The sequence below is a fragment of the Hylobates moloch genome, unplaced genomic scaffold (assembly GCF_009828535.3).
Source record: "Hylobates moloch isolate HMO894 unplaced genomic scaffold, HMol_V3 SCAFFOLD_11, whole genome shotgun sequence".
NCBI classification, from domain to species: Eukaryota; Metazoa; Chordata; class Mammalia; order Primates; family Hylobatidae; genus Hylobates; species Hylobates moloch.
The window spans coordinates 20,927,054-20,939,412 of NW_026652286.1; the positions used below are offsets into that span (position 1 = coordinate 20,927,054).

The window sequence follows — 12,359 nt, forward strand, 5'->3', positions numbered from 1 at the left end:
AGGAGATACACCTAATGCTAAATGACGAGTTAATGGGTGCAAGAAATCAACATGGCACATGGATACATATGTAACAAACCTGCACATTGTGCACATGTACCATAAAACCCTAAAGTATAAAAAAAAAAAAAAAAAATGCCAGTCTACTTCTGCTCATACCAACCATCACTGGCTCCCTTAGCAGTAATCAAAGCAGTAATGACCCAGACAAGTCCTTTTATGCACAGCTTGACAGGCAGCCAGGGGAAGTTTGTGAAAATTATGAAATAACCCTCCATTATGAAAATCATGGAGTCATCCCCTCAATGTGGCTAAGTAGCTTTAATTTTGATTGCTGTCAGATTTTACAGCTCTCAACACCTGCAGCTCCTTGGCCGACTTAAGATAGGTGTTTTGCAAAATTCTTTTTTATTTTCCGTATCTATTGAACAGAACTTCATTTCACTGGAGCCATGAAATATCTTCCATTCTGCACCCAGTGGGTCTTTGACTTAAGCAGATGAATTAGTTCACTGATCTGACAGCCAGGTTGTCTTTTTTTCTGCCCCACTGTTAAATCTCTGTCTCCCAAAGCTATCTGTCTATCTTTACTACTACACACATCTCAAAACAAATTTTTTTTCTGCCCTATTTCGGAATCCTGACACATTCTCAGAGTCTCAGTCTTAGTATCATGAAAACCATGCCATTTAAAGGAAGTCCCCAAGCCATATCTAACAACCCTTATCACTACCCCTCCAATCACCAAAAATATATCCTTGTAGTTTTCTTTGTACCTGAAGAATAGTCCCTGACCAGTTTCCACTTTCAAGTTTCAGGCAACCTCTATTTTAGAAAGATATTATAATACTTAACCAAGTCTATTAGCTTTCCTTAATAATTGCTGGCATCTACTAAGAATTTACCATGTGATATCCACATCTCCTTTAATCTTCACAATTACCTTATTCAGCAAGGAGCTCAATTGTCCATTTTTTCCAGCTGAAAAAGTCCTGCTTAAAGGACAGATCACTTAAACAGCATTACATAGCTTGTAAATGATGGGGATGGGGTCAAATTCAAACTTGCCTGTGCTCTTAACTTCCGTGTCTCCTCACACTATTGAGGTATTTACTAGAGCTACACGTAAACCATAACTCTGCCAACCTGTGCTCTAACAGCGATTACTCCAGAGAAGTTCCTACCTAGCCCACCTTTATAAGAAGTAGAGAACATTTTCTGCTAGGGACTGTTGAGGTACAAATCTGTTAAGTCGAGTTGGGAAAGGTAACCACCTACAGTTAAGCAGTTTAACTTTAGGCTCTGTCAATGTCATAATTTTACATGTTTCCAAAAGAATAGGAGCAGAAGTACAACATGTAGGCAGTTTGGGTTAGGTTGATGACAGTCCCTTTAGTCTGCAAGACTCTGCATAACTGCAGAGGAAAATGTGAGTTTGAAGTTCTGGATGTGAGACCAAAATTAGAGACAGAAAGCAAAGATAAAGTCCACGAAAAGAGGCAACACGTGGATAATAGAAGTGGACTCTGCAGAGGACACAGATTTCATTGTCCCCATATGCAAGCAATATGAGGATCTAAGACGATCCTTGGGCCTCAACAGGACAGCTGAGTAATATAATCTAGATGGGGAGACCCCACACAGCTATCTTCATGACAGTAAAACATAGTCTAGCCCTTTTGTTCTAATAAAATGGCTGCATCTTTCGGGTGCACTGATATGTTATGTTCTATGCTAAGCAAATTACATGTCATCTTATTTCATTCTCACAAAATAAAATTATATATTTTATTTTTCAAGAAGTTGAAGCTTAAAGAAATTAAGTTCCTTGACCCTCTCTAATGCTCACATTTAGATTTTTATTCTGATTTAAAGAATGAGAGAAAATTTAACACTGATCCATGAACATTGAGATGTCTTTCCATTTACGTAGAACTTTAACTTGTTTCAATGATGTATTGTAATTTTTGGTGGACATGTTTTGCATTTCTTTTGTTCAATTTATTCCTAAGGTTCTTTTCTTCTTTTTGATGCTATTGTAAATGGAGTTATTTTCTTAATTTCACTTTTAAATCATTTATTATTAGTTTATAGAAATGCAATTGATTTTTTTGTATATTGGTCTTGTTTCCTGAAACCTCACTTAATTTGTTTATTAGCTCTAAGTTTTGTAGGGAATTCTTTAGGATTTTCTATATAGAAGATCATTTTGTCTGAAAATAAAGATAATATACTGTTTTAACTGCCAAAAAAAAAAAAAGAAAATTTAGTCTTAAATTAGAAATGGTCTATCTTAATTCATGTTTACTAATCATGTACAACATTCACAAAGAAATGAGGAGTTGAGCTCTAACACGTATTCCAAAATGTTGGTCCACAAATGTTGATAATTTAAGTGTATTAAGTTTGCCTGGTTAGCTTTTTTTTTTAATAGCTCCAAAAAAAAAAAAAAATCCTGCTGTCCCAGGATATTGGAGAATGTGACCTACTATGCATTATCTAAACATAGCTTGGAATGGGCAAAGATAGCTTGAGAGTAACCCATGTAAAAAAAAAAAAATCTTAACTTAAGAAATCACCAATTGAGTCTATGTTATAAAGAAGCTTGCAAAATGAACTAATTAAATGTAGGCTTCCTAAATAAATGGAACAATATTTTTTAAAAATTCTCCCCAAAATATGCTTTTAAAAAAAATCCCTAAAAGGCATTTTTGTTCCTTGTAACTTCTCAAAGCCTAGACTTAGTCAAAAATTAAAACTTTGGTAAAAACTACATTTTTTTTCTTTGAGTCCTAAACATTGAATTGCACCACAATGTTTGGTCCAAATATCACAGAATGACCCTACATGGCCCTTATGATTTCCATGATACTCTACTCACTAAACAATCAGAGAATATTGCCCGGAGTTCTCTGGTGCCTCAGGAGCAGATTCTATCTTACCTCAAGTTCTAAGATCAATTTCCTTTGTTGAGACTTTCCTATAACATCAGCCATGCCCTCTGTCCAGTCATGAATATTCATTCCTCCAAGGTCTGGAGTGCTCTGGTACTTCTCAGGATGTCAGAAGAACCTGCTTGAATGAAGTTTTTCGAGCAGGGGCTGTAATTTCCCTATCTTCACTGCTTTTGTATGAATCTTAGCATCTGGGAACTACTCTCTGTTGAATTATATTAAACTGTGTGTGTCAGATTTGGATAAAGACGTTGTTTGAGCATGACATTTAGCACTGCTAATTGGCTTGAAGAAACAAAACTTATTCTACTGAAATTTTTTTATGACAAAATGTATCCCACAGTTTACCCAATGTATTCCATGCCCTTTAGTTAGTAAAATGTTTATAGTTTTAAGTTGGGTAAGACATAATTTTCCAGGAATATGTCAGTGTTTCCATTATACCCTTTTTTTTCACCCCAAAGTAGCGCAAGTTTATTACTATGTCCATAAAAATTAATATTCCACTGAACCTTGGCACCAAACCATAAAGTAAATGTTTACATATGCCTTCGAATATTAGTTGAGTTGTTTCTACTAAATGCTAGACCTGCCAGGCGTGAAAATTGTTAATTTGTAGCCTAATGTCCACTAATTCATTTGGGTTATTCTTTCAATAATTAAACTTAGCTAAGAAACAGCAAATGAAATTGACAGGAAACCAGAAAAGGGCTGACAGAGAAGGAGTTTATTAATTATCCAGAAGCTTCTAACATGAGGTCATCCTGAAAAGTGAAAACTATCAAACAAGGCAAATATAGCCAAGCAGGCAGGATGACTTGCACCAAAATATACATCCCTGTTCTCTGTCAACTGCATGTCAGCTGTCAGGAAATGGCTTAAGGGCGAACCCACATGTGGCATCTGCGGGGAACGCACTCAGGAATGTGTTGCAGATGCAGGGCTGATTGAGCTTCCAATATATTTGGCTGACCCATGGTGGGGAAGCCAGGCCTTCATAAGTGTTTAAAACTTTATGTCCATTATAGGAAGGCTGAAAATTCTTTGGATGATTAAGGAGCCAGTGAGTAGAGGAAAGGAAAGTGTGGTGAGCTCAAGGATACAGAAAGAAAAGAACCAATGAACTGAGCTAGTCTCTTCTTTTGTCAGCTCCTATCCTGGTTCTGCACAGGATGAATTATTGTTCTAAGTTGTCTGCCTTCCTGCCTCCTTCCATGCCTTTCTCTATACATTTATATTGAAAAGAGTGTGAGAATTAGAAGACTTATTTGATTAAAGACTTGCCTTTACCACTCACTAGCTGTGTGATTTCCAGCAAGATAGTTTATTACCTAAATATTCACTTATTTATTATTTATTTGTTATTTATTTATTTATTTATTTATTTATTTATTTATTTATTTATTTATTTTTTGAGATGGAGTCTCACTTTGTCACCCAGGCTGGAGTGCAGTGGCGTGATCTTGGCTCACTGCAACCTCTGCCTCCTGGGTTCAAGTGATTCTCCTGCCTTAGCCTCCCAAGTAGCTGGGACTACAGGCACATGCCACCACACCCGGCTAATTTTTGTATTTTTAGTAGAGACAGGGTTTCACCATGCTGGCCAGGCTGGTCTCAAACTTTTGACTTCAGGTGATCCACCCGCCTCGGCCTCCCAAAGTGCTGGGATTGCAGGCATGAGCCACTGTGCCCAGCCCATTTCTTCATTTTAAAAGTAAATATCTCGTGAGGATTTCTCAATAAATGCTTGATGGTACTAAGCCCTGCTCCATTCCCATGGCTAGGGTCAGAAACACATAAGCTGACACAGGTGAAACCGTTTGGCTAATAATAATAGTAATAGAAATAATGTTAGGGATTTATTATGTTCCAGGCAAGGTCAAGAATTTGGCATAAAATATCTTACCTATCTATCCAACACATATCTAAAGTATTTTTTGACTTTGCAGATTAAAAAATCAGAGGCTCTGAAAGTTTCAGCATCTTTCCCAAGATGTTTATGCTCCCTAAATCGACCTACAGATCTAACCATCAAAATTCCAGATAAATTACATTATTTGCACATATTGATAAGTCAATTCTAAAGTTGATATGGAAATGCAGAGGGCACAGAATAGCCAAAACTAACTTTGAAAAAGGAAAAAAAAACAAGCAAAAAATTGGGGGATGTACATTACCTGATTTTAAAATTTATGATAAAGATCTAGTAATCAAGACAGTTTGGTATTAGCATAAAGATAGATATACAAATCAATGAATCAGAAAGGGAGTGCAATAATAGATCCACACATGTATGATCTTTGGTTTTATTTAAACGCAAAAGGGTAATTCACTGGGGAAGAATAGGTTTTTTAAAAAAATGTAATGTGACAATAACTTTATCCACATGGAACAAAACATACTTAGTCCCTACCTCACACTATACAAAAATATTTCAACATGCATTATTGATCTAAACATAAAAATTTAACTCTAAAACTTCCTGGAGATAATCTTTGTGACCTGGGAGTAGGCAAAGAGTTTTTTTTTTTAATAGAACTCAAAGCACACTAACCATAACAGAAAAAATATACATAACATAAACTTAATCTAAGTTAATAACTTACACTATTCAGAACACATTAAAATAATGAAATAAATCCCTACCATTATTTCTATTACTATTATTATTAACCAATAAGGTACAGGTAGAAAGAAATTTTTGCAATGCATACACCCAAAAAAGAATTTGTACTAAAAATATATAAACTTCCACTTCAATAATAAGACAAACACATTATGTAAGTATTTAGATGAGGTTATTGAACAGCCAAAACTAATCTATGACATTAGAGACTAGAGCAATGGTCACCTGGGCCTGGAGGGTGATTACCTGAAAAAGGAGAAAGAAGAATCTTTCTACGTTGATGAAAGTTGATCATTTTGTGAATGTGTGTTGGTTATACAAGTGTACATGTTTCTTATCATTCCTCCAAATATCTACTTAAAATATGTGAATTTTATTATATGTAAATGAGATTTAAGTAAAGATGACTTTAAAAATTTACCAAAGTGGTCACCGATTGATTTTGTGTCTATTCTTCTGTGTTGATTGAAATAAGAATTGCTCATAAGAGATGCCAAAATAACTTTGAGTGTACAGTTTGTCTAGTATGGTACTGTCACTAATGATAGTATCATTCATGAGAATAGAATAGTCAAGAGAAAGAGAAGGTTTTGAAAAAAATTAGTTAAAATTTTAAAACATTTAGTATCACTTGTCTATGAAATGTCTAATAAAACAGGCCAGTAAATAGGTAAGCATATGGGTCAGTATGTTATCAGATAACTTGCAGATATATGTATACAATATATGTATATGATATGGTTTGGCTCTTTGTCCCCACCCAAATCTCATGTTGAGTTGTAATTCCCAATGATGGGGAAGAGACCTGGTAGGATAGGAGGTGATTGGATTATGGAGGCAGATTTTCCCCACCCTGTTCTCATGATAGTGAATGAGTTTTCATGATATCTGATAATTTAAAACAGTGTGGCACTTCCCCCTTTGCTCTTGCTCTTGCTTTTCCACGTGAAGATTGTGCCTACTTCCCCTTCACCTTCCATCATGATTGTAAGTTTCCTGATGCCTTCCCAGACATGCCTCCTGTACAACCTATGGAACTGTGAGTCAACAAACCTCTTTTCTTCATAAATTACCCAGTTTTGGTATGTCTTTACAGCAATGTGAGAATGGACTAATACAGAAAATTGGTACCAAAGAAGTCGGGCATTGCTATAAAGATATCTGAATATGTGGAAGTGACTTTGGAACTGGGTAATGGGCAGAAGTTGGAACACTTTTGAAGGCTCAGAAGAAGACAGCAAGATGAGGGAAGGTTTGGAACTTCCTAGAGATTTGTTGAATTGTTGTTACCAAAATGCTGATAATGATATGGACAGTGAAGTCCAAGCTGAGGTGGTCTCAGATAGAGATAAGAAACTTATTGGGAACTAAGGTAAAGGTCACTCTTGACATGCTTTAGTAAAGAAACTGGCCATGTTGTGCCTCTGCTCTAGACATCTGTGGAATTTTGGACTTGAGAGACTTGATTTAGGGTATCTGGTGGAAGATATTTCTAAGCAGCAAAGTGTTCAAGACGTGGCCTGGCTGCTTCTAAAAGCCTGCACTTATTTGCATAAACAAAGAAATGACCTGAAACTAGAACTTATATTTAAAAGAGAAGCAGAGCATAAAAGTTTGGAAAATTTGCATAAAAGTTTGGAAAATTTGTGGTGGAAAAGGAAAACCCATTTTGGGGGGAGAAATTCAAGGCTTCAGAAATTTGCATAAATAAAGAAAAGCCAAATGTGAATAGCCAAGACAATGGGAAAAATGCCTCCAGAACATTTTAGAGGCCTTCACAGCAGCCCCTCGCATCACAGGCCTGGAGGCCTAGGAGGAAAAATGGTTTTATGTGCCAGACTTTCAGCCTTGCTCCTCTGTGCAGCCTTAGAACATGGTGCCCTGCATCCGAGCTGCTCCAGCTCCAGCCATGGCTAAAGGGGACCAAGGCACAGCTTGGGCCATTGCTTCAGAGGGTGTAAGCCTGAAGCCTTGACAGCTTCCATGTGGTGTTGGGCCTGCAGGTACACAGAAGGCAAGAATTGAGTTTTGGGAACCTCCTCCTAGATTTCAGAGGATGTATGGAAATGCCTGGATGTCCAGGCAGAAGTCTGCTGCAGGAGAGGAGCCCTGATGGAGAACCTCTACTATGGCAGTGCAGAGGGGAATTGTGGGGTTGGTGTGCCCACACAGAGTCCCCACTGGGGCACTGCTTAGTGGAGCTGTGAGAAGAGGACCACTGTTCTCCAGACCCCAGAATGGTAGAGCCACCAACAGCTTGCACCATGCACTTGGAAAAACTGCAGACACTCAAAGCCAGCCTGTGAAAGCAGCTGCAGGGGCTGTATCCAGCAGAGCCACATGGGGGAAAATGTCCAAGGCCTTGGGAGCTACCCCTTGTATCAGAGTGTCCTCAATGTGAGACATGGAGTCAGAGATTATTTTGGAGCTTTAACATTTAATGACTGCCCTGCTAGGTTTCAGAGTTGCATGGGGCCTGTAGTCCCTTAGTTTTGGCTGATTCTTCATTTTGGGATGGGAGCATTTACCCAATGCCTGTGCCCTCACTGTATCTTGGAAATAATTAACTTGACTTTTATTTTTACAGGTTAATAGGCAGAGGGACTTGCTTTGTCTCAGTTGAGACATTGGACTTGGACTTTTGAGTTAATGCTAGAATGAGTTAAGACTCTTGGGGACTGTTTTGTAAGCATGATTCTGTGTTAAAATGTGAGAAGGAAATGAGATTTCAGAGGGGCCAGGTGTGGAATAATATATTTTGGCTCTGTATCTCCACCCAGAACTCATGTTGAATTGTAATTCCCAATGTTGAGAGGGTACTTGGTGGGAGGTGATTGAATCATGGGGATGGATTTTCCCCATACTATTCTCATGATAGTGAGTAAATTCTCATAAGATCTGATGGTTTAAAAGTGTGTGGCACTTCCCTCTTTGCTCTCTCTCTCCTGCTCTGCATGTGAATATTGTGCCTGCTTCCCCTTTGCCTTTCACTATGATTGTTAAGTTTCCTGAGGCCTCCCCAGACATGCCTTCTGTACAGCTGGCAGAACTGTGAGTCAATTAAACCTCTTTTCTTCATAAGTTACCCAGTCTCAGGTATGTCTTTATAGCAGTGTGAGAATGAACTAATACAGTATATTTGAGAGCCAGAAGTGCAGATAGTAATTAAGCCTTAGAATAAATGAGATTAGCTGTGGAGAATCTGCGGTGATAAAATAAGACGCTTAGGGCAGAGCTACAAAGAATACAGGATTTAGGGAATGAGCAGGAAAGGGATGGCTGCTAAAAAGAGTGAGTTTTTATAGCTTGAGAGTGAGAATAAAACCAAGAGAGTAGAGTGCCACAGAAGTGAAAGTTGAGTAAAGTGTCATAGATGTTAAAGGAAGTGCCACATATTACTTTCACTAACATTTAATTAAACAAATCAAGTCACTTGGCATCTCTGACTTCAGGGGGACAGGGCAGTATAATCTTACCTTGTACCGAAAAGAAATAAAACAAAAATATGAGTGAGAGCCATGACATCTATCACACTTTGTAATAAAGTGTGTTTTCAGCCCCACATCTCATTCCTGTCCTCCATTGCTATACCAATGTTTTTGCTGAATTCCCTGGCTCTCTATGGTTCTTTGTGACAAATTTGCTCATTTCTTCCCTGTATTCTTTTTGTGCTAACATTCTAAGCTCTGTTCTGTTCCCACAGTAACCACTGCTTTTGTCCAACAGAATTTAACTGAGTTGCTTATTTACTGATGACATTTCATGTCCCCTTCATTACCTAGAATGAAAAAAAAAAATTGAAGATTATATATATAAATTTTAGTAGGATCTTCAGTGAGACAGGCTATAAATATATGAGTCTAGTTTATTATCTTTCAATAAATATTAAATAATATTTATAATTTTAAAAATTTTACACTGGGCCAGGCACGGTGGCTCAGGCCTATAATCCCAGCACTTTGGGAGGCCAAGGCAGATCTCGGCCTCATGATCTGAGGTCAAGAGATCGAGACCATCCTGGCCAACATGGTGAAACCCCATCTCTACTAAAAAAAAATACAAAAATTAGCCAAGCGTGGTGGCAGGCGCCTGTAGTCCCAGCTACTTGGGAGGCTGAGGCAGGAGAATCAGTTGAACCTGGGAGGCAGAGGTTGCAGTGAGCTGAGATTGCACCATTGCACTCCAGCCTGGTGACAGAGCAAGACTCCATCTAAAAACAAACAATAGCAACAATAAATTTTTACACTTATCACTTTCTGTGCCCTGAATAAGAAATCTTCGCCTACCTCCAAGGTGTGAAGATATTTTCCTTAAAATTTTATGGCTTTGACTTTTATATTTGGGTACATTGTTCATGAAAAATTAAACCTTATGTATGGTCTGGGATGGCAATAAAGTTTCAGTATTTTTCCATATGAGAATATAGACCATTTGTTTAAAGGCCCCTTCCCTTCCCATTGAAAATCTTTTGTCACTTTGTCAAAACCCACTTGGCTATTTCAGTGTAGTCTATTTCTTTATTTTGTTCCATGATCTATTTGTCTATTTTTAGGGTGTTACAACATAGTTTTGATTACTCTAGCTTTATAGTGATACTTGAGGTCAAACAGTAAACGTCTTCCAATGTTTTTCTGGTGGTAATGGATGCTGTACAGAACTGAGATCATCAGTATCCACAAAAATTCTCCAGAACAGCAGAGGCCAGGCCACAGCACTTAACCACCAAGAGAAAGGTGAGCATACTTCCCAAAATGAGCAGCAACAGGATACAAAATCAATGTACAAAAATCACAAGCATTCCTATACTCCAACAACAGGCAAACAGAGAGCCAAATCATGAATGAACTCCCATTCACAGTTGCTATGAAGACAATAAACTATCTAGGAATACAGCTAACAAGGGAAGTGAAGGACCTCTTCAAGGAGAACTACAAGCCACTGCTCAAGAAAATCAGAGAGGACACAAACAAATGGAAAAAACAATCCATGTTCATGGATAGGAAGAATCAATACTGTGAGAATGGCCACACTATCCAAAGTAATTTAAAGATTCAATGCTATTCCCATCAAACTACCATTTATATTCTTCACAGAATATTTTAAAATTCATATGGAACCAAAAAAAGCTTGTATAGCCAAGACAATCCTAAGCAAAAAGAACAAAGCTGGAGGCATCACACTACCTGACTTCAAACCGTACTGCAAGGCAAGAGTAACCAAAACAGCATGATACTGGTAAGAAAAATACAGACATATAGACCAATGGAACAGAATAGAGAACTCAGAAATAAGACTGCACATCTACAACCAACTGATCTTTGACAAACCTGACAAAAGCAACCAATGGGGAAACGATTCCCTATTTAATAAATGATGGTGGGAGAACTGGCTAGCTATATGCAGAAAATTGAAATTGGACTCCTCCCTTATACCTTATACAAAAATTAACTCAAGATGGATTGAAGACTTAAATGTAAAACTCCAAATTGTAAAAACCCTGGAACAAAATCTAGGCAATACCATTCAGCACATAGACACGGGCAAAGATTTCATGACAAAAATGTCAAAAGCAATCACAACAAAAGCAAAAATTGACAAATAGGATCTAATTAAACTAAAGAGCTTCTGCACAGCAAAAGACACTATCATCATAGTAAATAGATAACCTACAGAATAGGAGAAAATTTTTGCAATCTATCCATCTGACAAAGGCCTAAATCCAGAGTCTACATGGAAATTAAAGAAATTTACAAAAAAAAAACATACATTAAAAAGTGGACAAAGGACATGAACAGACACTTCTCATAAAAAGACATACATGCAGCCAACAAACATATGAAGAAAAGTTCAACATCACTAATTATTAGAGAAATGCAAATGCAAATCAAAACCATAATGAGATACCATCTCATGACAGTCAGAATGATGATTATTAAAAAGTCTCCTGTAGTCCCAGCTACTCAGGAGAATAAGGCAGGAGAATGGCGTGGATCCGGGAGGCGGTGCTTGCAGTGAGCCGAGATGGCACCACTGCACTCCAGCCTGGGTGACAGAGTGAGACCCCATCTCAAAAAAAAAAAAAAAAAGAAAAAAGAAACAACAGATGCTGGTGAGGTTGTGGAGAGATAGGAATGCTTTTACACTGTTGATGGGAATGTAAATTGGTTCAACCATTGTGGAAGACAGTGTGGCAATTCCTCAAAGACCTAGAACCAGAAATACCATTTGATACAGCAATCCCATTACTGGGTATATACCCAAAGGAATATAAATCATTCTACTATAAAGATACATGCACATGTATTTTGTCACAGCACTGGTCACAATAGCAAAGACATGGAATCAACCCAAATGCCCAACAATGATAGACTGGTTAAAGAAAATGTGGTACATATACACCATGGAATACTCTGCAGCCATGAAAAGAAATGAGATCATGTCCTTTGCAGGAATATGGATGGAGCTAGGGGCCATTATCCTCAGCAAACTAACACAGGAACAGAAAACCAAACACCACATATTGTTATTCATAAATGGGAGCCGAACAATGAGAACACAGGAAGGGGAACAACAGAGACTGGGACCTGTCAGTGTGGGGTGGAGGTGGGGTGAGGGAGAGCATCAGGAAAAATAGCTAATGCATGTTGGGCTTAATATTCGGGTGATGGGTTGATAGGTACAGCAAACCACTATAGTGCACATTTCCCTATATAACAAACCTGCACATAACTGCACATGTTCCCTGGAAATTAAAATAAAATGTTTAAAAAATGGGCAGA

General features: G+C 37.8%; 1 protein-coding gene across 4 annotated transcripts in view; it reads right to left on the reverse strand.

The window, feature by feature from the left end:
• The window catches only part of BBOX1 (gamma-butyrobetaine hydroxylase 1), a 480,949-nt gene that overhangs the window by 297,924 nt on the left and 170,666 nt on the right, over positions 1 to 12,359 (reverse strand). The window lies entirely within an intron of this gene.